The 24,861-nt window shown below is 40.8% G+C and overlaps 16 non-coding genes across 16 annotated transcripts; all 16 read left to right on the top strand.

Annotated features, from left to right (window-relative positions):
* The first annotated feature begins 8,947 nt into the window (after window positions 1-8,947).
* On the top strand, window positions 8,948-9,030 carry trnal-cag. Its single transcript has one exon. It is a non-coding gene; the product is annotated as a tRNA-Leu (tRNA).
* Window positions 9,031-10,068: 1,038 nt separating this feature from the next.
* On the top strand, window positions 10,069-10,151 carry trnal-cag. Its single transcript has one exon. It is a non-coding gene; the product is annotated as a tRNA-Leu (tRNA).
* A 306-nt stretch (window positions 10,152-10,457) lies between these two features.
* Window positions 10,458-10,539, top strand: trnas-aga. The gene has a single exon. It is a non-coding gene; the product is annotated as a tRNA-Ser (tRNA).
* A 1,358-nt stretch (window positions 10,540-11,897) lies between these two features.
* Window positions 11,898-11,980, top strand: trnal-cag. The gene has a single exon. It is a non-coding gene; the product is annotated as a tRNA-Leu (tRNA).
* Window positions 11,981-12,287: 307 nt separating this feature from the next.
* trnas-aga lies at window positions 12,288-12,369 on the top strand. Its single transcript has one exon. It is a non-coding gene; the product is annotated as a tRNA-Ser (tRNA).
* A 1,355-nt stretch (window positions 12,370-13,724) lies between these two features.
* trnal-cag lies at window positions 13,725-13,807 on the top strand. The gene has a single exon. It is a non-coding gene; the product is annotated as a tRNA-Leu (tRNA).
* Window positions 13,808-14,113: 306 nt separating this feature from the next.
* Window positions 14,114-14,195, top strand: trnas-aga. Its single transcript has one exon. It is a non-coding gene; the product is annotated as a tRNA-Ser (tRNA).
* A 3,185-nt stretch (window positions 14,196-17,380) lies between these two features.
* On the top strand, window positions 17,381-17,463 carry trnal-cag. The gene has a single exon. It is a non-coding gene; the product is annotated as a tRNA-Leu (tRNA).
* A 306-nt stretch (window positions 17,464-17,769) lies between these two features.
* Window positions 17,770-17,851, top strand: trnas-aga. Its single transcript has one exon. It is a non-coding gene; the product is annotated as a tRNA-Ser (tRNA).
* Window positions 17,852-19,206: 1,355 nt separating this feature from the next.
* On the top strand, window positions 19,207-19,289 carry trnal-cag. Its single transcript has one exon. It is a non-coding gene; the product is annotated as a tRNA-Leu (tRNA).
* A 306-nt stretch (window positions 19,290-19,595) lies between these two features.
* trnas-aga lies at window positions 19,596-19,677 on the top strand. Its single transcript has one exon. It is a non-coding gene; the product is annotated as a tRNA-Ser (tRNA).
* A 1,357-nt stretch (window positions 19,678-21,034) lies between these two features.
* trnal-cag lies at window positions 21,035-21,117 on the top strand. Its single transcript has one exon. It is a non-coding gene; the product is annotated as a tRNA-Leu (tRNA).
* Window positions 21,118-21,423: 306 nt separating this feature from the next.
* Window positions 21,424-21,505, top strand: trnas-aga. The gene has a single exon. It is a non-coding gene; the product is annotated as a tRNA-Ser (tRNA).
* A 1,357-nt stretch (window positions 21,506-22,862) lies between these two features.
* On the top strand, window positions 22,863-22,945 carry trnal-cag. The gene has a single exon. It is a non-coding gene; the product is annotated as a tRNA-Leu (tRNA).
* A 304-nt stretch (window positions 22,946-23,249) lies between these two features.
* trnas-aga lies at window positions 23,250-23,331 on the top strand. The gene has a single exon. It is a non-coding gene; the product is annotated as a tRNA-Ser (tRNA).
* Window positions 23,332-24,686: 1,355 nt separating this feature from the next.
* On the top strand, window positions 24,687-24,769 carry trnal-cag. Its single transcript has one exon. It is a non-coding gene; the product is annotated as a tRNA-Leu (tRNA).
* Window positions 24,770-24,861: the final 92 nt, after the last annotated feature.

The raw sequence follows: 24,861 nt of genomic DNA, 5'->3' as shown, positions 1-24,861 counted from the left end.
TCAATGACTGGACTTTTTAATTTATAAAAACAAATGACTATTGAAAGTGCAAGTCAGTATCATGCATAGTTGTTCTGGTCTCTGTGGTGATTTTAGAGCGTTGTTCATATTTCTACTTTTACCGCATACACTTTAACCCGATACCCAATTACTGTGCTGTAGTCAGGATGGCCGAGCGGTCTAAGGCGCTGCGTTCAGGTCGCAGTCTCCCATGGAGGCGTGGGTTCAAATTCCACTTCTGACAGTTTTTTAGTGCCTCTCAGGAGTCATGCTGCTCAGCAGTAATAATAAGAATGATGAAATAACAACTTCACACAGTGAAATAACAATTCATAATAAACACCCTCAAATGCAGACCTTCTGGAGCTGAGCAAAGATCAAGGTTAAATAAGAAAACAGCTGGACTTAATAACAAATTAATGAGGGGAACATTTTGTGTTATTGCATTATAATGAGTTACTGCATTATCTTTCAGTTGTTAAATTTCACTTTCTGTAGGCTATGCCTGTTGGCCCATTCACTCCTAACAAGCTTGTTTTCTTCTGTCAACGTTGTCGTGGCCGAGTGGTTAAGGCGATGGACTAGAAATCCATTAGGATCTTCCTGCGCAGGTTTAAATCCTGCCGACAATGAAAATGCATTTTTTTGACCCCTCCGGAGGTTGAAGTTTAGTCGTGTTTCTTATACCAATCGCATCCTCTCAGATCTCCGCAAGTACATAGGGATTAGTTGTCCATTTGGGATAGGACTGCAGGCCATCTATCCCACTTCACACCTTTACATACCTGGTTATCCAGCCTTCTAGCTCTATAGGCCACAGTAGCATAGGTTACAGGTTTGTAGTCAAGCCACAGATTTCAGGTGAGATCCCATGATACACTCAACAATACAACAACACGATTCTCATGAATAACCATTAAGCCATTTGCTAAGATTTCCCCCATTTTGACATGTGGAAACCTGTTGTCACTCTGACCCTGACGGGAAGCTCCAGACACTTTTTTGGTCCTATCTGAGGCATTTTTAAATTCATGTCAAATTGGCCATATTCTGAAGACACTCTTATATTCTGCAGGGTAATCGAACTGGCCACATCTAAAGTCAAGCCACAGGTAACAGGTGAGAAACCTTGTTAAACCCTAAAAGAAAAAGAAAAAACTTGATTGCATTGAAAATAACCATTAAGTCATTCAGGTCGCAGACTCCCCTATAGGCATGGTTTGAAACCCCCTCCTGACAACTTTTTAGCGCCGGCATGTCATGCACCTTTGTAAAATCCAGTTGAAAAATAAATGACTTAAGGTAACGTAAATGACACCTAGTTAATATGAGTAGTGAATAACTATCGTATTTTTAATATTCTGCAAAAACAGCTAGTTGATGAGAGGCTGAAAGAGAATTGCAAGAATTGCGCAATTTCACAGGCGGGCCCCAAACAGGCAAATAACAAAAATAATCTCGGAACGCAGAACTCGTCGGTCGTTGTCAGTGGATTGTATTGGCGGGAAGAACAAAAATATCGTCTGCAGGGTAATCGAAGTCGCCGCATCTAATGTCAAGTCACAGGTGAGCTGCCTTGTTAAACCCTAAAAATAAATAATAACACGATTGCGTTGAAATGACCCATTAAGCCATTTGTAAGGATTTCCCCCATGTGGACCTGTTGTCACTCTTACCCTGATGGTTGCTGATATTTCCAGACACTTTTTCAGTCTTATCTAAGGAATTTTATCATTTATATCAGAATGGCCATATTCTGATGCCAGTTTAGCGCTCATTCAATGACGATTTACTACTCTTTCCCATTGAAGGCCATATTGAGGTTAAATCAATGACTGGACTTTTTAATTTATAAAAACAAATGACTATTGAAAGTGCAAGTCAGTATCATGCATAGTTGTTCTGGTCTCTGTGGTGATTTTAGAGCGTTGTTCATATTTCTACTTTTACCGCATACACTTTAACCCGATACCCAGTTACTGTGCTGTAGTCAGGATGGCCGAGCGGTCTAAGGCGCTGCGTTCAGGTCGCAGTCTCCCGTGGAGGCGTGGGTTCAAATTCCACTTCTGACAGTTTTTTAGTGCCTCTCAGGAGTCATGCTGCTCAGCAGTAATAATAAGAATGATGAAATAACAACTTCACACAGTGAAATAACAATTCATAATAAACACCCTCAAATGCAGACCTTCTGGAGCTGAGCAAAGATCAAGGTTAAATAAGAAAACAGCTGGACTTAATAACAAATTAATGAGGGGAACATTTTGTGTTATTGCATTATAATGAGTTACTGCATTATCTTTCAGTTGTTAAATTTCACTTTCTGTGGGCTATGCCTGTTGGCCCATTCACTCCTAACAAGCCTGTTTTCTTCTGTCAACGTTGTCGTGGCCGAGTCGTTAAGGCGATGGACTAGAAATCCATTAGGATCTTCCTGCGCAGGTTCAAGTCCTGCCGACAATGAAAATGCATTTTTTTGACCCCTCCGGAGGTTGAAGTTTAGTCGTGTTTCTTATACCAATCGCATCCTCTCAGATCTCCGCAAGTACATAGGGATTAGTTGTCCATTTGGGATAGGACTGCAGGCCATCTATCCCACTTCACACCTTTACACACCTGGTTATCCAGCCTTCTAGCTCTATAGGCCACAGTAGCATAGGTTACAGGTTTGTAGTCAAGCCACAGATTTCAGGTGAGATCCCATGATACACTCAACAATACAACAACACGATTCTCATGAATAACCATGAAGCCATTTGCTAAGATTTCCCCCATTTTGACATGTGGAAACCTGTTGTCACTCTTACCCTGACGGGAAGCTCCAGACACTTTTTTGGTCCTATCTGAGGCATTTTTAAATTCATGTCAAATTGGCCATATTCTGAAGACACTCTTAGGCTGCAGGGTAATCGAACTGGCCACATCTAAAGTCAAGCCACAGGTAACAGGTGAGAAACCTTGTTAAACCCTAAAAGAAAAAGAAAAAACTTGATTGCATTGAAAATAACCATTAAGTCATTCAGGTCGCAGACTCCCCTATAGGCATGGTTTGAAACCCCCTCCTGACAATTTTTTAGCGCCTGCATGTCATGCACCTTTGTAAAATCCAGTTGAAAAATAAATGACTTAAGGTAACGTAAATGACACCTAGTTAATATGAGTAGTGAATAACTATCGTATTTTTAATATTCTGCAAAAACAGCTAGTTGATGAGAGGCTGAAAGAGAATTGCAAGAATCGCGCAATTTCACAGGGGGGCCCCAAACAGGCAAATAAAAAAAATAATCTCGGAACGCAGAACTCGTCGGTCGTTGTCAGTGGATTGTATTGGCGGGAAGAACAAAAATATCGTCTGCAGGGTAATCGAAGTCGCCGCATCTAATGTCAAGTCACAGGTGAGCTGCCTTGTTAAACCCTAAAAATAAATAATAACACGATTGCGTTGAAATGACCCATTAAGCCATTTGTAAGGATTTCCCCCATGTGGACCTGTTGTCACTCTTACCCTGATGGTTGCTGATATTTCCAGACACTTTTTCAGTCTTATCTAAGGAATTTTATCATTTATATCAGAATGGCCATATTCTGATGCCAGTTTAGCGCTCATTCAATGACGATTTACTACTCTTTCCCATTGAAGGCCATATTGAGGTTAAATCAATGACTGGACTTTTTAATTTATAAAAACAAATGACTATTGAAAGTGCAAGTCAGTATCGTGCATAGTTGTTCTGGTCTCTGTGGTGATTTTAGAGCGTTGTTCATATTTCTACTTTTACCGCATACACTTTAACCCGATACCCAGTTACTGTGCTGTAGTCAGGATGGCCGAGCGGTCTAAGGCGCTGCGTTCAGGTTGCAGTCTCCCATGGAGGCGTGGGTTCAAATCCCACTTCTGACAGTTTTTTAGTGCCTCTCAGGAGTCATGCTGCTCAGCAGTAATAATAAGAATGATGAAATAACAACTTCACACAGTGAAATAACAATTCATAATAAACACTCTCAAATGCAGACCTTCTGGAGCTGAGCAAAGATCAAGGTTAAATAAGAAAACAGCTGGACTTAATAACAAATGAATGAGGGGAACATTTTGTGTTATTGCATTATAATGAGTTAATCAGTTGTTAATCAGTTGTTAAATTTCACTCTCTGTAGGCTATGCCTGTTGGCCCATTCACTCCTAACAAGCTTGTTTTCTTCTGTCAACGTTGTCGTGGCCGAGTGGTTAAGGCGATGGACTAGAAATCCATTAGGATCTTCCTGCGCAGGTTTAAATCCTGCCGACAATGAAAATGCATTTTTTTGACCCCTCCGGAGGTTGAAGTTTAGTCGTGTTTCTTATACCAATCGCATCCTCTCAGATCTCCGCAAGTACATAGGGATTAGTTGTCCATTTGGGATAGGACTGCAGGCCATCTATCCCACTTCACACCTTTACATACCTGGTTATCCAGCCTTCTAGCTCTATAGGCCACAGTAGCATAGGTTACAGGTTTGTAGTCAAGCCACAGATTTCAGGTGAGATCCCATGATACACTCAACAATACAACAACACGATTCTCATGAATAACCATTAAGCCATTTGCTAAGATTTCCCCCATTTTGACATGTGGAAACCTGTTGTCACTCTGACCCTGACGGGAAGCTCCAGACACTTTTTTGGTCCTATCTGAGGCATTTTTAAATTCATGTCAAATTGGCCATATTCTGAAGACACTCTTATATTCTGCAGGGTAATCGAACTGGCCACATCTAAAGTCAAGCCACAGGTAACAGGTGAGAAACCTTGTTAAACCCTAAAAGAAAAAGAAAAAACTTGATTGCATTGAAAATAACCATTAAGTCATTCAGGTCGCAGACTCCCCTATAGGCATGGTTTGAAACCCCCTCCTGACAACTTTTTAGCGCCGGCATGTCATGCACCTTTGTAAAATCCAGTTGAAAAATAAATGACTTAAGGTAACGTAAATGACACCTAGTTAATATGAGTAGTGAATAACTATCGTATTTTTAATATTCTGCAAAAACAGCTAGTTGATGAGAGGCTGAAAGAGAATTGCAAGAATTGCGCAATTTCACAGGCGGGCCCCAAACAGGCAAATAACAAAAATAATCTCGGAACGCAGAACTCGTCGGTCGTTGTCAGTGGATTGTATTGGCGGGAAGAACAAAAATATCGTCTGCAGGGTAATCGAAGTCGCCGCATCTAATGTCAAGTCACAGGTGAGCTGCCTTGTTAAACCCTAAAAATAAATAATAACACGATTGCGTTGAAATGACCCATTAAGCCATTTGTAAGGATTTCGCCCATGTGGACCTGTTGTCACTCTTACCCTGATGGTTGCTGATATTTCCAGACACTTTTTCAGTCTTATCTAAGGAATTTTATCATTTATATCAGAATGGCCATATTCTGATGCCAGTTTAGCGCTCATTCAATGACGATTTACTACTCTTTCCCATTGAAGGCCATATTGAGGTTAAATCAATGACTGGACTTTTTAATTTATAAAAACAAATGACTATTGAAAGTGCAAGTCAGTATCATGCATAGTTGTTCTGGTCTCTGTGGTGATTTTAGAGCGTTGTTCATATTTCTACTTTTACCGCATACACTTTAACCCGATACCCAGTTACTGTGCTGTAGTCAGGATGGCCGAGCGGTCTAAGGCGCTGCGTTCAGGTCGCAGTCTCCCGTGGAGGCGTGGGTTCAAATTCCACTTCTGACAGTTTTTTAGTGCCTCTCAGGAGTCATGCTGCTCAGCAGTAATAATAAGAATGATGAAATAACAACTTCACACAGTGAAATAACAATTCATAATAAACACCCTCAAATGCAGACCTTCTGGAGCTGAGCAAAGATCAAGGTTAAATAAGAAAACAGCTGGACTTAATAACAAATTAATGAGGGGAACATTTTGTGTTATTGCATTATAATGAGTTACTGCATTATCTTTCAGTTGTTAAATTTCACTTTCTGTGGGCTATGCCTGTTGGCCCATTCACTCCTAACAAGCCTGTTTTCTTCTGTCAACGTTGTCGTGGCCGAGTCGTTAAGGCGATGGACTAGAAATCCATTAGGATCTTCCTGCGCAGGTTCAAGTCCTGCCGACAATGAAAATGCATTTTTTTGACCCCTCCGGAGGTTGAAGTTTAGTCGTGTTTCTTATACCAATCGCATCCTCTCAGATCTCCGCAAGTACATAGGGATTAGTTGTCCATTTGGGATAGGACTGCAGGCCATCTATCCCACTTCACACCTTTACACACCTGGTTATCCAGCCTTCTAGCTCTATAGGCCACAGTAGCATAGGTTACAGGTTTGTAGTCAAGCCACAGATTTCAGGTGAGATCCCATGATACACTCAACAATACAACAACACGATTCTCATGAATAACCATGAAGCCATTTGCTAAGATTTCCCCCATTTTGACATGTGGAAACCTGTTGTCACTCTTACCCTGACGGGAAGCTCCAGACACTTTTTTGGTCCTATCTGAGGCATTTTTAAATTCATGTCAAATTGGCCATATTCTGAAGACACTCTTATAGTCTGCAGGGTAATCGAACTGGCCACATCTAAAGTCAAGCCACAGGTAACAGGTGAGAAACCTTGTTAAACCCTAAAAGAAAAAGAAAAAACTTGATTGCATTGGATATAACCATTAAGTCATTCAGGTCGCAGACTCCCCTATAGGCATGGTTTGAAACCCCCTCCTGACAACTTTTTAGCGCCTGCATGTCATGCACCTTTGTAAAATCCAGTTGAAAAATAAATGACTTAAGGTAAAGTAAATGACACCTAGTTAATATGAGTAGTGAATAACTAACGTATTTTTAATATTCTGCAAAAACAGCTAGTTGATGAGAGGCTGAAAGAGAATTGCAAGAATCGCGCAATTTCACAGGCGGGCCCCAAACAGGCAAATAACAAAAATAATCTCGGAATGCAGAACTCGTCGGTCGTTGTCAGTGGATTGTATTGGCGGGAAGAACAAAAATATCGTCTGCAGGGTAATCGAAGTCGCCGCATCTAATGTCAAGTCACAGGTGAGCTGCCTTGTTAAACCCTAAAAATAAATAATAACACGATTGCGTTGAAATGACCCATTAAGCCATTTGTAAGGATTTCCCCCATGTGGACCTGTTGTCACTCTTACCCTGATGGTTGCTGATATTTCCAGACACTTTTTCAGTCTTATCTGAGGAATTTTATCATTTATATCAGAATGGCCATATTCTGATGCCAGTTTAGCGCTCATTCAATGGCGATTTACTACTCTTTCCCATTGAAGGCCATATTGAGGTTAACCTGTCTACGATATTGGTTCCCAATTGGGAATCAACCCTCCCACGTTCAGCTGAAACGGTGGCGCATGGAACGCAAAAATATTCTTAAAAATAATTAACCTCCACACATTAACAAGTCCAAGTCCATAGCTCAAATGAAAGATAAACACCTTGTTCATCTAGCCAGCAAGTCAGATTTCTAAAATGTTTTACGGCGAAAACATAGCACATATATATGTAAAACCACCACCAGACACAGCTCATTTGAATAGCCAAAACATGCAATCAACAAACGCAGGATTAAAAAATAAATCGTTCACTAACCTTTTGAAAATCTTCATCAGATGACAGTAATATGACATGTTACACAGTACATTTTTTTTTTCAATAATATGCCATTTATATCCATAAATGTCCATTTACAGTGAGTTCACGTTCAGAAATTACTCAAAAATGCCCGCAGGAAATCTAGGTAGCGCGGCAAGGTAACGTAAATAGACATCATAAACTTTGACTAAATATACATGTTCTACATATAGTTAGAAAGATACACTGCTTCTTTATGCAACCGCTTTGTTAGATTTACTTTTAACGTTACAGAAATCGCACACTATTCAATATGCTGAGACGGCGCTCAGTTCCAAGCTACATTTCTACGTAATGTTGGAGTCAACAGAAACACAGATTTAAGCATAAATATTCCCTTACCTTCGATGGTCTTCGTTCAGAATGTTCTGGAAGGCTTCAGACTTACCCAATACATCGTTTGGTTTCAAGTCTTGCGTCTTTGTATTAGCGCTTAAAACGGGAACGTTTTTTATCCAAAAATGAAAAATGAAATAGCGCCCCTAGAGATCTAACAGGCTAATAACATCAGCTGAAATGCACCCAAAACGTCCTCTGGTCCGGAAAAGTTGCGCATCAAAACTTCAAAATTACATATTATATGTCGACTAAACAGGTCAAACTAAGTGCAGAAGCAAGCTTTATGATGTTTTAGACACACAAAACAAACTTCAATTCAATCGGCCATCGTCTGCCCCTCTCTTGAGTGCTGGAACAAAGGAATGGCTGGGACCAATTCGCGCCCCTACGCACAGCCTATTTTCTCGTGGCACGCACTAATTTCACTCCCATAGGGTCAATTCTCGCGGGATTTGAACGATTCAAAGCTCTACTGAAAGAGGACATCTAGCGGAAGAGATAGAACGTCTCCCCAGAATCATAACTGGTTGGGAAGGGTGGGGGCCATGACGTCAAAGTTGCTCCAACTTTCATGGCCACAAAAAATAGTTTGGAAGAATGCCTGCCCTGTGAGTTCTGCTATACTTACAGACATAATTCCAACGGTTTTAGAATCTTTAGAGTGTTTTCTATCCAATAATAATTTTTATTTGCAGATATTAGCAATTTTTGACAGATTTTTTTTCAGTTTACTAGGGGTACCCAATCTCTCCAAAGGGGGCATATGTCTGCCATATCCTTAACAGGTCTTAAATCAATGACTGGACTTTTTAATTTATAAAAACAAATGACTATTGAAAGTGCAAGTCAGTATCGTGCATAGTTGTTCTGGTCTCTGTGGTGATTTTAGAGCGTTGTTCATATTTCTACTTTTACCGCATACACTTTAACCCGATACCCAGTTACTGTGCTGTAGTCAGGATGGCCGAGCGGTCTAAGGCGCTGCGTTCAGGTCGCAGTCTCCCATGGAGGCGTGGGTTCAAATCCCACTTCTGACAGTTTTTTAGTTCACACAGTGAAATAACAATTCATAATAAACACTCTCAAATGCAGACCCTATCTGAGGCATTTTTAAATTCATGTCAAATTGGCCATATTCTGAAGACACTCTTATAGTCTGCAGGGTAATCGAACTGGCCACATCTAAAGTCAAGCCACAGGTAACAGGTGAGAAACCTTGTTAAACCCTAAAAGAAAAAGAAAAACTCGATTGCATTGAAAATAACCATTAAGTCATTCAGGTCGCAGACTCCCCTATAGGCATGGTTTGAAACCCCCTCCTGACAACTTTTTAGCGCCTGCATGTCATGCACCTTTGTAAAATCCAGTTGAAAAATAAATGACTTAAGGTAACGTAAATGACACCTAGTTAATATGAGTAGTGAATAACTATCGTATTTTTAATATTCTGCAAAAACAGCTAGTTGATGAGAGGCTGAAAGAGAATTGCAAGAATCGCGCAATTTCACAGGCGGGCCCCAAACAGGCAAATAACAAAAATAATCTAGGAACGCAGAACTCGTCGGTCGTTGTCAGTGGATTGTATTGGCGGGAAGAACAAAAATATCGTCTGCAGGGTAATCAAAGTCGCCGCATCTAATGTCAAGTCACAGGTGAGCTGCCTTGTTAAACCCTGAAAATAAATAATAACACGATTGCGTTGAAATGACTCATTAAGCCATTTGTAAGGATTTCCCCCATGTGGACCTGTTGTCACTCTTACCCTGATGGTTGCTGATATTTCCAGACACTTTTTCAGTCTTATCTGAGGAATTTTATCATTTATATCAGAATGGCCATATTCTGATGCCAGTTTAGCGCTCATTCAATGACGATTTACTACTCTTTCCCATTGAAGGCCATATTGAGGTTAAATCAATGACTGGACTTTTTAATTTTTAAAAACAAATGACTATTGAAAGTGCAAGTCAGTATCGTGCATAGTTGTTCTGGTCTCTGTGGTGATTTTAGAGCGTTGTTCATATTTCTACTTTTACCGCATACACTTTAACCCGATACCCAGTTACTGTGCTGTAGTCAGGATGGCCGAGCGGTCTAAGGCGCTGCGTTCAGGTCGCAGTCTCCCATGGAGGCGTGGGTTCAAATCCCACTTCTGACAGTTTTTTAGTGCCTCTCAGGAGTCATGCTGCTCAGCAGTAATAATAAGAATGATGAAATAACAACTTCACACAGTGAAATAACAATTCATAATAAACACTCTCAAATGCAGACCTTCTGGAGCTGAGCAAAGATCAAGGTTAAATAAGAAAACAGCTGGACTTAATAACAAATGAATGAGGGGAACATTTTGTGTTATTGCATTATAATGAGTTACTGCATTATCTTTCAGTTGTTAAATTTCACTTTCTGTAGGCTATGCCTGTTGGCCCATTCACTCCTAACAAGCTTGTTTTCTTCTGTCAACGTTGTCGTGGCCGAGTGGTTAAGGCGATGGACTAGAAATCCATTAGGATCTTCCTGCGCAGGTTCAAATCCTGCCGACAACTGAAAATGCATTTTTTTGACCCCTCCGGAGGTTGAAGTTTAGTCGTGTTTCTTATACCAATCGCATCCTCTCAGATCTCCGCAAGTACATAGGGATTAGTTGTCCATTTGGGATAGGACTGCAGGCCATCTGTCCCACTTCACACCTTTACACACCTGGTTATCCAGCCTTCTAGCTCTATAGGCCACAGTAGCATAGGTTACAGGTTTGTAGTCAAGCCACAGATTTCAGGTGAGATCCCATGATACACTCAACAATACAACAACACGATTCTCATGAATAACCATTAAGCCATTTGCTAAGATTTCCCCCATTTTGACATGTGGAAACCTGTTGTCACTCTTACCCTGACGGGAAGCTCCAGACACTTTTTTGGTCCTATCTGAGGCATTTTTAAATTCATGTCAAATTGGCCATATTCTGAAGACACTCTTATAGTCTGCAGGGTAATCGAACTGGCCACATCTAAAGTCAAGCCACAGGTAACAGGTGAGAAACCTTGTTAAACCCTAAAAGAAAAAGAAAAAACTCAATTGCATTGAAAATAACCATTAAGTCATTCAGGTCGCAGACTCCCCTATAGGCATGGTTTGAAACCCCCTCCTGACAACTTTTTAGCGCCTGCATGTCATGCACCTTTGTAAAATCCAGTTGAAAAATAAATGACTTAAGGTAACGTAAATGACACCTAGTTAATATGAGTAGTGAATAACTATCGTATTTGTAATATTCTGCAAAAACAGCTAGTTGATGAGAGGCTGAAAGAGAATTGCAAGAATCGCGCAATTTCACAGGCGGGCCCCAAACAGGCAAATAACAAAAATAATCTCGGAACGCAGAACTCGTCGGTCGTTGTCAGTGGATTTTATTGGCGGGAAGAACAAAAATATCGTCTGCAGGGTAATCAAAGTCGCCGCATCTAATGTCAAATCACAGGTGAGCTGCCTTGTTAAACCCTGAAAATAAATAATAACACGATTGCGTTGAAATGACTCATTAAGCCATTTGTAAGGATTTCCCCCATGTGGACCTGTTGTCACTCTTACCCTGATGGTTGCTGATATTTCCAGACACTTTTTCAGTCTTATCTGAGGAATTTTATCATTTATATCAGAATGGCCATATTCTGATGCCAGTTTAGCGCTCATTCAATGACGATTTACTACTCTTTCCCATTGAAGGCCATATTGAGGTTAAATCAATGACTGGACTTTTTAATTTATAAAAACAAATGACTATTGAAAGTGCAAGTCAGTATCGTGCATAGTTGTTCTGGTCTCTGTGGTGATTTTAGAGCGTTGTTCATATTTCTACTTTTACCGCATACACTTTAACCCGATACCCAGTTACTGTGCTGTAGTCAGGATGGCCGAGCGGTCTAAGGCGCTGCGTTCAGGTCGCAGTCTCCCATGGAGGCGTGGGTTCAAATCCCACTTCTGACAGTTTTTTAGTGCCTCTCAGGAGTCATGCTGCTCAGCAGTAATAATAAGAATGATGAAATAACAACTTCACACAGTGAAATAACAATTCATAATAAACACTCTCAAATGCAGTACCTTCTGGAGCTGAGCAAAGATCAAGGTTAAATAAGAAAACAGCTGGACTTAATAACAAATGAATGAGGGGAACATTTTGTGTTATTGCATTATAATGAGTTACTGCATTATCTTTCAGTTGTTAAATTTCACTTTCTGTAGGCTATGCCTGTTGGCCCATTCACTCCTAACAAGCTTGTTTTCTTCTGTCAACGTTGTCGTGGCCGAGTGGTTAAGGCGATGGACTAGAAATCCATTAGGATCTTCCTGCGCAGGTTCAAATCCTGCCGACAACGAAAATGCATTTTTTTGACCCCTCCGGAGGTTGAAGTTTAGTCGTGTTTCTTATACCAATCGCATCCTCTCAGATCTCCGCAAGTACATAGGGATTAGTTGTCCATTTGGGATAGGACTGCAGGCCATCTGTCCCACTTCACACCTTTACACACCTGGTTATCCAGCCTTCTAGCTCTATAGGCCACAGTAGCATAGGTTACAGGTTTGTAGTCAAGCCACAGATTTCAGGTGAGATCCCATGATACACTCAACAATACAACAACACGATTCTCATGAATAACCATTAAGCCATTTGCTAAGATTTCCCCCATTTTGACATGTGGAAACCTGTTGTCACTCTTACCCTGACGGGAAGCTCCAGACACTTTTTTGGTCCTAACTGAGGCATTTTTAAATTCATGTCAAATTGGCCATATTCTGAAGACACTCTTAGGCTGCAGGGTAATCGAACTGGCCACATCTAAAGTCAAGCCACAGGTAACAGGTGAGAAACCTTGTTAAACCCTAAAAGAAAAAGAAAAAACTTGATTGCATTGAAAATAACCATTAAGTCATTCAGGTCGCAGACTCCCCTATAGGCATGGTTTGAAACCCCCTCCTGACAACTTTTTAGCGCCTGCATGTCATGCACCTTTGTAAAATCCAGTTGAAAAATAAATGACTTAAGGTAACGTAAATGACACCTAGTTAATATGAGTAGTGAATAACTATCGTATTTGTAATATTCTGCAAAAACAGCTAGTTGATGAGAGGCTGAAAGAGAATTGCAAGAATCGCGCAATTTCACAGGCGGGCCCCAAACAGGCAAATAACAAAAATAATCTCGGAACGCAGAACTCGTCGGTCGTTGTCAGTGGATTGTATTGGCGGGAAGAACAAAAATATCGTCTGCAGGGTAATCAAAGTCGCCGCATCTAATGTCAAATCACAGGTGAGCTGCCTTGTTAAACCCTGAAAATAAATAATAACACGATTGCGTTGAAATGACTCATTAAGCCATTTGTAAGGATTTCCCCCATGTGGACCTGTTGTCACTCTTACCCTGATGGTTGCTGATATTTCCAGACACTTTTTCAGTCTTATCTGAGGAATTTTATCATTTATATCAGAATGGCCATATTCTGATGCCAGTTTAGCGCTCATTCAATGACGATTTACTACTCTTTCCCATTGAAGGCCATATTGAGGTTAAATCAATGACTGGACTTTTTAATTTATAAAAACAAATGACTATTGAAAGTGCAAGTCAGTATCGTGCATAGTTGTTCTGGTCTCTGTGGTGATTTTAGAGCGTTGTTCATATTTCTACTTTTACCGCATACACTTTAACCCGATACCCAGTTACTGTGCTGTAGTCAGGATGGCCGAGCGGTCTAAGGCGCTGCGTTCAGGTCGCAGTCTCCCATGGAGGCGTGGGTTCAAATCCCACTTCTGACAGTTTTTTAGTGCCTCTCAGGAGTCATGCTGCTCAGCAGTAATAATAAGAATGATGAAATAACAACTTCACACAGTGAAATAACAATTCATAATAAACACTCTCAAATGCAGACCTTCTGGAGCTGAGCAAAGATCAAGGTTAAATAAGAAAACAGCTGGACTTAATAACAAATGAATGAGGGGAACATTTTGTGTTATTGCATTATAATGAGTTACTGCATTATCTTTCAGTTGTTAAATTTCACTTTCTGTAGGCTATGCCTGTTGGCCCATTCACTCCTAACAAGCCTGTTTTCTTCTGTCAACGTTGTCGTGGCCGAGTGGTTAAGGCGATGGACTAGAAATCCATTAGGATCTTCCTGCGCAGGTTCAAATCCTGCCGACAACGAAAATGCATTTTTTTGACCCCTCCGGAGGTTGAAGTTTAGTCGTGTTTCTTATACCAATCGCATCCTCTCAGATCTCCGCAAGTACATAGGGATTAGTTGTCCATTTGGGATAGGACTGCAGGCCATCTGTCCCACTTCACACCTTTACACACCTGGTTATCCAGCCTTCTAGCTCTATAGGCCACAGTAGCATAGGTTACAGGTTTGTAGTCAAGCCACAGATTTCAGGTGAGATCCCATGATACACTCAACAATACAACAACACGATTCTCATGAATAACCATTAAGCCATTTGCTAAGATTTCCCCCATTTTGACATGTGGAAACCTGTTGTCACTCTTACCCTGACGGGAAGCTCCAGACACTTTTTTGGTCCTAATCTGAGGCATTTTTAAATTCATGTCAAATTGGCCATATTCTGAAGACACTCTTATAGTCTGCAGGGTAATCGAACTGGCCACATCTAAAGTCAAGCCACAGGTAACAGGTGAGAAACCTTGTTAAACCCTAAAAGAAAAAGAAAAAACTTGATTGCATTGAAAATAACCATTAAGTCATTCAGGTCGCAGACTCCCCTATAGGCATGGTTTGAAACCCCCTCCTGACAACTTTTTAGCGCCTGCATGTCATGCACCTTTGTAAAATCCAGTTGAAAAATAAATGACTTAAGGTAACGTAAATGACACCTAGTTAATATGAGTAGTGAATAACTATCGTATTTGTAATATTCTGCAAAAACAGCTAGTTGATGAGAGGCTGAAAGAGAATTGCAAGAATCGCGCAATTTCACAGGCGGGCCCCAAACAGGCAAATAACAAAAATAATCTAGGAACGCAGAACTCGTCGGTCGTTGTCAGTGGATTGTATTGGCGGGAAGAACAAAAATATCGTCTGCAGGGTAATCAAAGTCGCCGCATCTAATGTCAAATCACAGGTGAGCTGCCTTGTTAAACCCTGAAAATAAATAATAACACGATTGCGTTGAAATGACTCATTAAGCCATTTGTAAGGATTTCCCCCATGTGGACCTGTTGTCACTCTTACCCTGATGGTTGCTGATATTTCCAGACACTTTTTCAGTCTTATCTGAGGAATTTTATCATTTATATCAGAATGGCCATATTCTGATGCCAGTTTAGCGCTCATTCAATGACGATTTACTACTCTTTCCCATTGAAGGCCATATTGAGGTTAAATCAATGACTGGACTTTTTAATTTATAAAAACAAATGACTATTGAAAGTGCAAGTCAGTATCGTGCATAGTTGTTCTGGTCTCTGTGGTGATTTTAGAGCGTTGTTCATATTTCTACTTTTACCGCATACACTTTAACCCGATACCCAGTTACTGTGCTGTAGTCAGGATGGCCGAGCGGTCTAAGGCGCTGCGTTCAGGTCGCAGTCTCCCATGGAGGCGTGGGTTCAATCCCACTTCTGACAGTTTTTTAGTGCCTCTCAGGAGTCATGCTGCTCAGCAGTAATAATAAGAATGATGAAATAACAACTTCACACAGTGAAATAACAATTCATAATAAACACTCTCAAATGCAGACCTTCTGGAGCTGAGCAAAGATCAAGGTTAAATAAGAAAACAGCTGGACTTAATAACAAATGAATGAGGGGAACATTTTGTGTTATTGCATTATAATGAGTTACTGCATTATCTTTCAGTTGTTAAATTTCACTTTCTGTAGGCTATGCCTGTTGGCCCATTCACTCCTAACAAGCTTGTTTTCTTCTGTCAACGTTGTCGTGGCCGAGTGGTTAAGGCGATGGACTAGAAATCCATTAGGATCTTCCTGCGCTAGGTTCAAATCCTGCCGACAACGAAAATGCATTTTTTTGACCCCTCCGGAGGTTGAAGTTTAGTCGTGTTTCTTATACCAATCGCATCCTCTCAGATCTCCGCAAGTACATAGGGATTAGTTGTCCATTTGGGATAGGACTGCAGGCCATCTATCCCACTTCACACCTTTACACACCTGGTTATCCAGCCTTCTAGCTCTATAGGCCACAGTAGCATAGGTTACAGGTTTGTAGTCAAGCCACAGATTTCAGGTGAGATCCCATGATACACTCAACAATACAACAACACGATTCTCATGAATAACCATTAAGCCATTTGCTAAGATTTCCCCCATTTTGACATGTGGAAACCTGTTGTCACTCTTACCCTGACGGGAAGCTCCAGACACTTTTTTGGTCCTAATCTGAGGCATTTTTAAATTCATGTCAAATTGGCCATATTCTGAAGACACTCTTAGGCTGCAGGGTAATCGAACTGGCCACATCTAAAGTCAAGCCACAGGTAACAGGTGAGAAACCTTGTTAAACCCTAAAAGAAAAAGAAAAAACTCGATTGCATTGAAAATAACCATTAAGTCATTCAGGTCGCAGACTCCCCTATAGGCATGGTTTGAAACCCCCTCCTGACAACTTTTTAGCGCCTGCATGTCATGCACCTTTGTAAAATCCAGTTGAAAAATAAATGACTTAAGGTAACGTAAATGACACCTAGTTAATATGAGTAGTGAATAACTATCGTATTTGTAATATTCTGCAAAAACAGCTAGTTGATGAGAGGCTGAAAGAGAATTGCAAGAATCGCGCAATTTCACAGGCGGGCCCCAAACAGGCAAATAACAAAAATAATCTCGGAACGCAGAACTCGTCGGTCGTTGTCAGTGGATTGTATTGGCGGGAAGAACAAAAATATCGTCTGCAGGGTAATCAAAGTCGCCGCATCTAATGTCAAATCACAGGTGAGCTGCCTTGTTAAACCCTGAAAATAAATAATAACACGATTGCGTTGAAATGACTCATTAAGCCATTTGTAAGGATTTCCCCCATGTGGACCTGTTGTCACTCTTACCCTGATGGTTGCTGATATTTCCAGACACTTTTTCAGTCTTATCTGAGGAATTTTATCATTTATATCAGAATGGCCATATTCTGATGCCAGTTTAGCGCTCATTCAATGACGATTTACTACTCTTTCCCATTGAAGGCCATATTGAGGTTAAATCAATGACTGGACTTTTTAATTTATAAAAACAAATGACTATTGAAAGTGCAAGTCAGTATCGTGCATAGTTGTTCTGGTCTCTGTGGTGATTTTAGAGCGTTGTTCATATTTCTACTTTTACCGCATACACTTTAACCCGATACCCAGTTACTGTGCTGTAGTCAGGATGGCCGAGCGGTCTAAGGCGCTGCGTTCAGGTCGCAGTCTCCCATGGAGGCGTGGGTTCAAATCCCACTTCTGACAGTTTTTTAGTGCCTCTCAGGAGTCATGCTGCTCAGCAGTAATAATAAGAATGATGAAATAACAACTTCACACAGTGAAATAACAATTCATAATAAACACTCTCAAATGCAGACCTTCTGGAGCTGAGCAAAGATCAAGGTTAAATAAGAAAACAGCTGGACTTAATAACAAATGAATGAGGGGAACATTTTGTGTTATTGCATTATAATGAGTTACTGCATTATCTTTCAGTTGTTAAATTTCACTTTCTGTAGGCTATGCCTGTTGGCCCATTCACTCCTAACAAGCTTGTTTTCTTCTGTCAACGTTGTCGTGGCCGAGTGGTTAAGGCGATGGACTAGAAATCCATTAGGATCTTCCTGCGCAGGTTCAAATCCTGCCGACAACGAAAATGCATTTTTTTGACCCCTCCGGAGGTTGAAGTTTAGTCGTGTTTCTTATACCAATCGCATCCTCTCAGATCTCCGCAAGTACATAGGGATTAGTTGTCCATTTGGGATAGGACTGCAGGCCATCTGTCCCACTTCACACCTTTACACACCTGGTTATCCAGCCTTCTAGCTCTATAGGCCACAGTAGCATAGGTTACAGGTTTGTAGTCAAGCCACAGATTTCAGGTGAGATCCCATGATACACTCAACAATACAACAACACGATTCTCATGAATAACCATGAAGCCATTTGCTAAGATTTCCCCCATTTTGACATGTGGAAACCTGTTGTCACTCTTACCCTGACGGGAAGCTCCAGACACTTTTTTGGTCCTAACTGAGGCATTTTTAAATTCATGTCAAATTGGCCATATTCTGAAGACACTCTTAGGCTGCAGGGTAATCGAACTGGCCACATCTAAAGTCAAGCCACAGGTAACAGGTGAGAAACCTTGTTAAACCCTAAAAGAAAAAGAAAAAACTTGATTGCATTGAAAATAACCATTAAGTCATTCAGGTCGCAGACTCCCCTATAGGCATGGTTTGAAACCCCCTCCTGACAACTTTTTAGCGCCTGCATGTCATGCACCTTTGTAAAATCCAGTTGAAAAATAAATGACTTAAGGTAACGTAAATGACACCTAGTTAATATGAGTAGTGAATAACTATCGTATTTGTAATATTCTGCAAAAACAGCTAGTTGATGAGAGGCTGAAAGAGAATTGCAAGAATCGCGCAATTTCACAGGCGGGCCCCAAACAGGCAAATAACAAAAATAATCTCGGAACGCAGAACTCGTCGGTCGTTGTCAGTGGATTGTATTGGCGGGAAGAACAAAAATATCGTCTGCAGGGTAATCAAAGTCGCCGCATCTAATGTCAAATCACAGGTGAGCTGCCTTGTTAAACCCTGAAAATAAATAATAACACGATTGCGTTGAAATGACTCATTAAGCCATTTGTAAGGATTTCCCCCATGTGGACCTGTTGTCACTCTTACCCTGATGGTTGCTGATATTTCCAGACACTTTTTCAGTCTTATCTGAGGAATTTTATCATTTATATCAGAATGGCCATATTCTGATGCCAGTTTAGCGCTCATTCAATGACGATTTACTACTCTTTCCCATTGAAGGCCATATTGAGGTTAAATCAATGACTGGACTTTTTAATTTATAAAAACAAATGACTATTGAAAGTGCAAGTCAGTATCGTGCATAGTTGTTCTGGTCTCTGTGGTGATTTTAGAGCGTTGTTCATATTTCTACTTTTACCGCATACACTTTAACCCGATACCCAGTTACTGTGCTGTAGTCAGGATGGCCGAGCGGTCTAAGGCGCTGCGTTCAGGTCGCAGTCTCCCATGGAGGCGTGGGTTCAAATCCCACTTCTGACAGTTTTTTAGTGCCTCTCAGGAGTCATGCTGCTCAGCAGTAATAATAAGAATGATGAAATAACAACTTCACACAGTGAAATAACAATTCATAATAAACACTCTCAAATGCAGACCTTCTGGAGCTGAGCAAAGATCAAGGTTAAATAAGAAAACAGCTGGACTTAATAACAAATGAATGAGGGGAACATTTTGTGTTATTGCATTATAATGAGTTACTGCATTATCTTTCAGTTGTTAAATTTCACTTTCTGTAGGCTATGCCTGTTGGCCCATTCACTCCTAACAAGCCTGTTTTCTTCTGTCAACGTTGTCGTGGCCGAGTGGTTAAGGCGATGGACTAGAAATCCATTAGGATCTTCCTGCGTAGGTTCAAATCCTGCCGACAACGAAAATGCATTTTTTTGACCCCTCCGGAGGTTGAAGTTTAGTCGTGTTTCTTATACCAATCGCATCCTCTCAGATCTCCGCAAGTACATAGGGATTAGTTGTCCATTTGGGATAGGACTGCAGGCCATCTATCCCACTTCACACCTTTACACACCTGGTTATCCAGCCTTCTAGCTCTATAGGCCACAGTAGCATAGGTTACAGGTTTGTAGTCAAGCCACAGATTTCAGGTGAGATCCCATGATACACTCAACAATACAACAACACGATTCTCATGAATAACCATTAAGCCATTTGCTAAGATTTCCCCCATTTTGACATGTGGAAACCTGTTGTCACTCTTACCCTGACGGGAAGCTCCAGACACTTTTTTGGTCCTATCTGAGGCATTTTTAAATTCATGTCAAATTGGCCATATTCTGAAGACACTCTTATAGTCTGCAGGGTAATCGAACTGGCCACATCTAAAGTCAAGCCACAGGTAACAGGTGAGAAACCTTGTTAAACCCTAAAAGAAAAAGAAAAAACTCGATTGCATTGAAAATAACCATTAAGTCATTCAGGTCGCAGACTCCCCTATAGGCATGGTTTGAAACCCCCTCCTGACAACTTTTTAGCGCCTGCATGTCATGCACCTTTGTAAAATCCAGTTGAAAAATAAATGACTTAAGGTAACGTAAATGACACCTAGTTAATATGAGTAGTGAATAACTATCGTATTTGTAATATTCTGCAAAAACAGCTAGTTGATGAGAGGCTGAAAGAGAATTGCAAGAATCGCGCAATTTCACAGGCGGGCCCCAAACAGGCAAATAACAAAAATAATCTCGGAACGCAGAACTCGTCGGTCGTTGTCAGTGGATTGTATTGGCGGGAAGAACAAAAATATCGTCTGCAGGGTAATCAAAGTCGCCGCATCTAATGTCAAATCACAGGTGAGCTGCCTTGTTAAACCCTGAAAATAAATAATAACACGATTGCGTTGAAATGACTCATTAAGCCATTTGTAAGGATTTCCCCCATGTGGACCTGTTGTCACTCTTACCCTGATGGTTGCTGATATTTCCAGACACTTTTTCAGTCTTATCTGAGGAATTTTATCATTTATATCAGAATGGCCATATTCTGATGCCAGTTTAGCGCTCATTCAATGACGATTTACTACTCTTTCCCATTGAAGGCCATATTGAGGTTAAATCAATGACTGGACTTTTTAATTTATAAAAACAAATGACTATTGAAAGTGCAAGTCAGTATCGTGCATAGTTGTTCTGGTCTCTGTGGTGATTTTAGAGCGTTGTTCATATTTCTACTTTTACCGCATACACTTTAACCCGATACCCAGTTACTGTGCTGTAGTCAGGATGGCCGAGCGGTCTAAGGCGCTGCGTTCAGGTCGCAGTCTCCCATGGAGGCGTGGGTTCAAATCCCACTTCTGACAGTTTTTTAGTGCCTCTCAGGAGTCATGCTGCTCAGCAGTAATAATAAGAATGATGAAATAACAACTTCACACAGTGAAATAACAATTCATAATAAACACTCTCAAATGCAGACCTTCTGGAGCTGAGCAAAGATCAAGGTTAAATAAGAAAACAGCTGGACTTAATAACAAATGAATGAGGGGAACATTTTGTGTTATTGCATTATAATGAGTTACTGCATTATCTTTCAGTTGTTAAATTTCACTTTCTGTAGGCTATGCCTGTTGGCCCATTCACTCCTAACAAGCCTGTTTTCTTCTGTCAACGTTGTCGTGGCCGAGTGGTTAAGGCGATGGACTAGAAATCCATTAGGATCTTCCTGCGTAGGTTCAAATCCTGCCGACAACGAAAATGCATTTTTTTGACCCCTCCGGAGGTTGAAGTTTAGTCGTGTTTCTTATACCAATCGCATCCTCTCAGATCTCCGCAAGTACATAGGGATTAGTTGTCCATTTGGGATAGGACTGCAGGCCATCTATCCCACTTCACACCTTTACACACCTGGTTATCCAGCCTTCTAGCTCTATAGGCCACAGTAGCATAGGTTACAGGTTTGTAGTCAAGCCACAGATTTCAGGTGAGATCCCATGATACACTCAACAATACAACAACACGATTCTCATGAATAACCATTAAGCCATTTGCTAAGATTTCCCCCATTTTGACATGTGGAAACCTGTTGTCACTCTTACCCTGACGGGAAGCTCCAGACACTTTTTTGGTCCTATCTGAGGCATTTTTAAATTCATGTCAAATTGGCCATATTCTGAAGACACTCTTATAGTCTGCAGGGTAATCGAACTGGCCACATCTAAAGTCAAGCCACAGGTAACAGGTGAGAAACCTTGTTAAACCCTAAAAGAAAAAGAAAAAACTCGATTGCATTGAAAATAACCATTAAGTCATTCAGGTCGCAGACTCCCCTATAGGCATGGTTTGAAACCCCCTCCTGACAACTTTTTAGCGCCTGCATGTCATGCACCTTTGTAAAATCCAGTTGAAAAATAAATGACTTAAGGTAACGTAAATGACACCTAGTTAATATGAGTAGTGAATAACTATCGTATTTGTAATATTCTGCAAAAACAGCTAGTTGATGAGAGGCTGAAAGAGAATTGCAAGAATCGCGCAATTTCACAGGCGGGCCCCAAACAGGCAAATAACAAAAATAATCTCGGAACGCAGAACTCGTCGGTCGTTGTCAGTGGATTGTATTGGCGGGAAGAACAAAAATATCGTCTGCAGGGTAATCAAAGTCGCCGCATCTAATGTCAAGTCACAGGTGAGCTGCCTTGTTAAACCCTGAAAATAAATAATAACACGATTGCGTTGAAATGACTCATTAAGCCATTTGTAAGGATTTCCCCCATGTGGACCTGTTGTCACTCTTACCCTGATGGTTGCTGATATTTCCAGACACTTTTTCAGTCTTATCTGAGGAATTTTATCATTTATATCAGAATGGCCATATTCTGATGCCAGTTTAGCGCTCATTCAATGACGATTTACTACTCTTTCCCATTGAAGGCCATATTGAGGTTAAATCAATGACTGGACTTTTTAATTTATAAAAACAAATGACTATTGAAAGTGCAAGTCAGTATCGTGCATAGTTGTTCTGGTCTCTGTGGTGATTTTAGAGCGTTGTTCATATTTCTACTTTTACCGCATACACTTTAACCCGATACCCAGTTACTGTGCTGTAGTCAGGATGGCCGAGCGGTCTAAGGCGCTGCGTTCAGGTCGCAGTCTCCCATGGAGGCGTGGGTTCAAATCCCACTTCTGACAGTTTTTTAGTGCCTCAGGAGTCATGCTGCTCAGCAGTAATAATAAGAATGATGAAATAACAACTTCACACAGTGAAATAACAATTCATAATAAACACTCTCAAATGCAGACCTTCTGGAGCTGAGCAAAGATCAAGGTTAAATAAGAAAACAGCTGGACTTAATAACAAATGAATGAGGGGAACATTTTGTGTTATTGCATTATAATGAGTTACTGCATTATCTTTCAGTTGTTAAATTTCACTTTCTGTAGGCTATGCCTGTTGGCCCATTCACTCCTAACAAGCTTGTTTTCTTCTGTCAACGTTGTCGTGGCCGAGTGGTTAAGGCGATGGACTAGAAATCCATTAGGATCTTCCTGCGCAGGTTCAAATCCTGCCGACAACGAAAATGCATTTTTTTGACCCCTCCGGAGGTTGAAGTTTAGTCGTGTTTCTTATACCAATCGCATCCTCTCAGATCTCCGCAAGTACATAGGGATTAGTTGTCCATTTGGGATAGGACTGCAGGCCATCTGTCCCACTTCACACCTTTACACACCTGGTTATCCAGCCTTCTAGCTCTATAGGCCACAGTAGCATAGGTTACAGGTTTGTAGTCAAGCCACAGATTTCAGGTGAGATCCCATGATACACTCAACAATACAACAACACGATTCTCATGAATAACCATTAAGCCATTTGCTAAGATTTCCCCCATTTTGACATGTGGAAACCTGTTGTCACTCTTACCCTGACGGGAAGCTCCAGACACTTTTTTGGTCCTATCTGAGGCATTTTTAAATTCATGTCAAATTGGCCATATTCTGAAGACACTCTTAGGCTGCAGGGTAATCGAACTGGCCACATCTAAAGTCAAGCCACAGGTAACAGGTGAGAAACCTTGTTAAACCCTAAAAGAAAAAGAAAAACTTGATTGCATTGAAAATAACCATTAAGTCATTCAGGTCGCAGACTCCCCTATAGGCATGGTTTGAAACCCCCTCCTGACAACTTTTTTAGCGCCTGCATGTCATGCACCTTTGTAAAATCCAGTTGAAAAATAAATGACTTAAGGTAACGTAAATGACACCTAGTTAATATGAGTAGTGAATAACTATCGTATTTTTAATATTCTGCAAAAACAGCTAGTTGATGAGAGGCTGAAAGAGAATTGCAAGAATCGCGCAATTTCACAGGCGGGCCCCAAACAGGCAAATAACAAAAATAATCTCGGAACGCAGAACTCGTCGGTCGTTGTCAGTGGATTGTATTGGCGGGAAGAACAAAAATATCGTCTGCAGGGTAATCAAAGTCGCCGCATCTAATGTCAAGTCACAGGTGAGCTGCCTTGTTAAACCCTAAAAATAAATAATAACACGATTGCGTTGAAATGACTCATTAAGCCATTTGTAAGGATTTCCCCCATGTGGACCTGTTGTCACTCTTACCCTGATGGTTGCTGATATTTCCAGACACTTTTTCAGTCTTATCTGAGGAATTTTATCATTTATATCAGAATGGCCATATTCTGATGCCAGTTTAGCGCTCATTCAATGACGATTTACTACTCTTTCCCATTGAAGGCCATATTGAGGTTAAATCAATGACTGGACTTTTTAATTTATAAAAACAAATGACTATTGAAAGTGCAAGTCAGTATCGTGCATAGTTGTTCTGGTCTCTGTGGTGATTTTAGAGCGTTGTTCATATTTCTACTTTTACCGCATACACTTTAACCCGATACCCAGTTACTGTGCTGTAGTCAGGATGGCCGAGCGGTCTAAGGCGCTGCGTTCAGGTCGCAGTCTCCCATGGAGGCGTGGGTTCAAATCCCACTTCTGACAGTTTTTTAGTGCCTCTCAGGAGTCATGCTGCTCAGCAGTAATAATAAGAATGATGAAATAACAACTTCACACAGTGAAATAACAATTCATAA

Source organism: Oncorhynchus mykiss, unplaced genomic scaffold (genome assembly GCF_013265735.2).
Source record: "Oncorhynchus mykiss isolate Arlee unplaced genomic scaffold, USDA_OmykA_1.1 un_scaffold_325, whole genome shotgun sequence".
Lineage (NCBI taxonomy): Eukaryota > Metazoa > Chordata > Actinopteri > Salmoniformes > Salmonidae > Oncorhynchus > Oncorhynchus mykiss.
The sequence above is the reverse complement of the archived record's forward strand: the minus strand, read 5'-3'. Positions and strand labels throughout refer to the sequence as shown.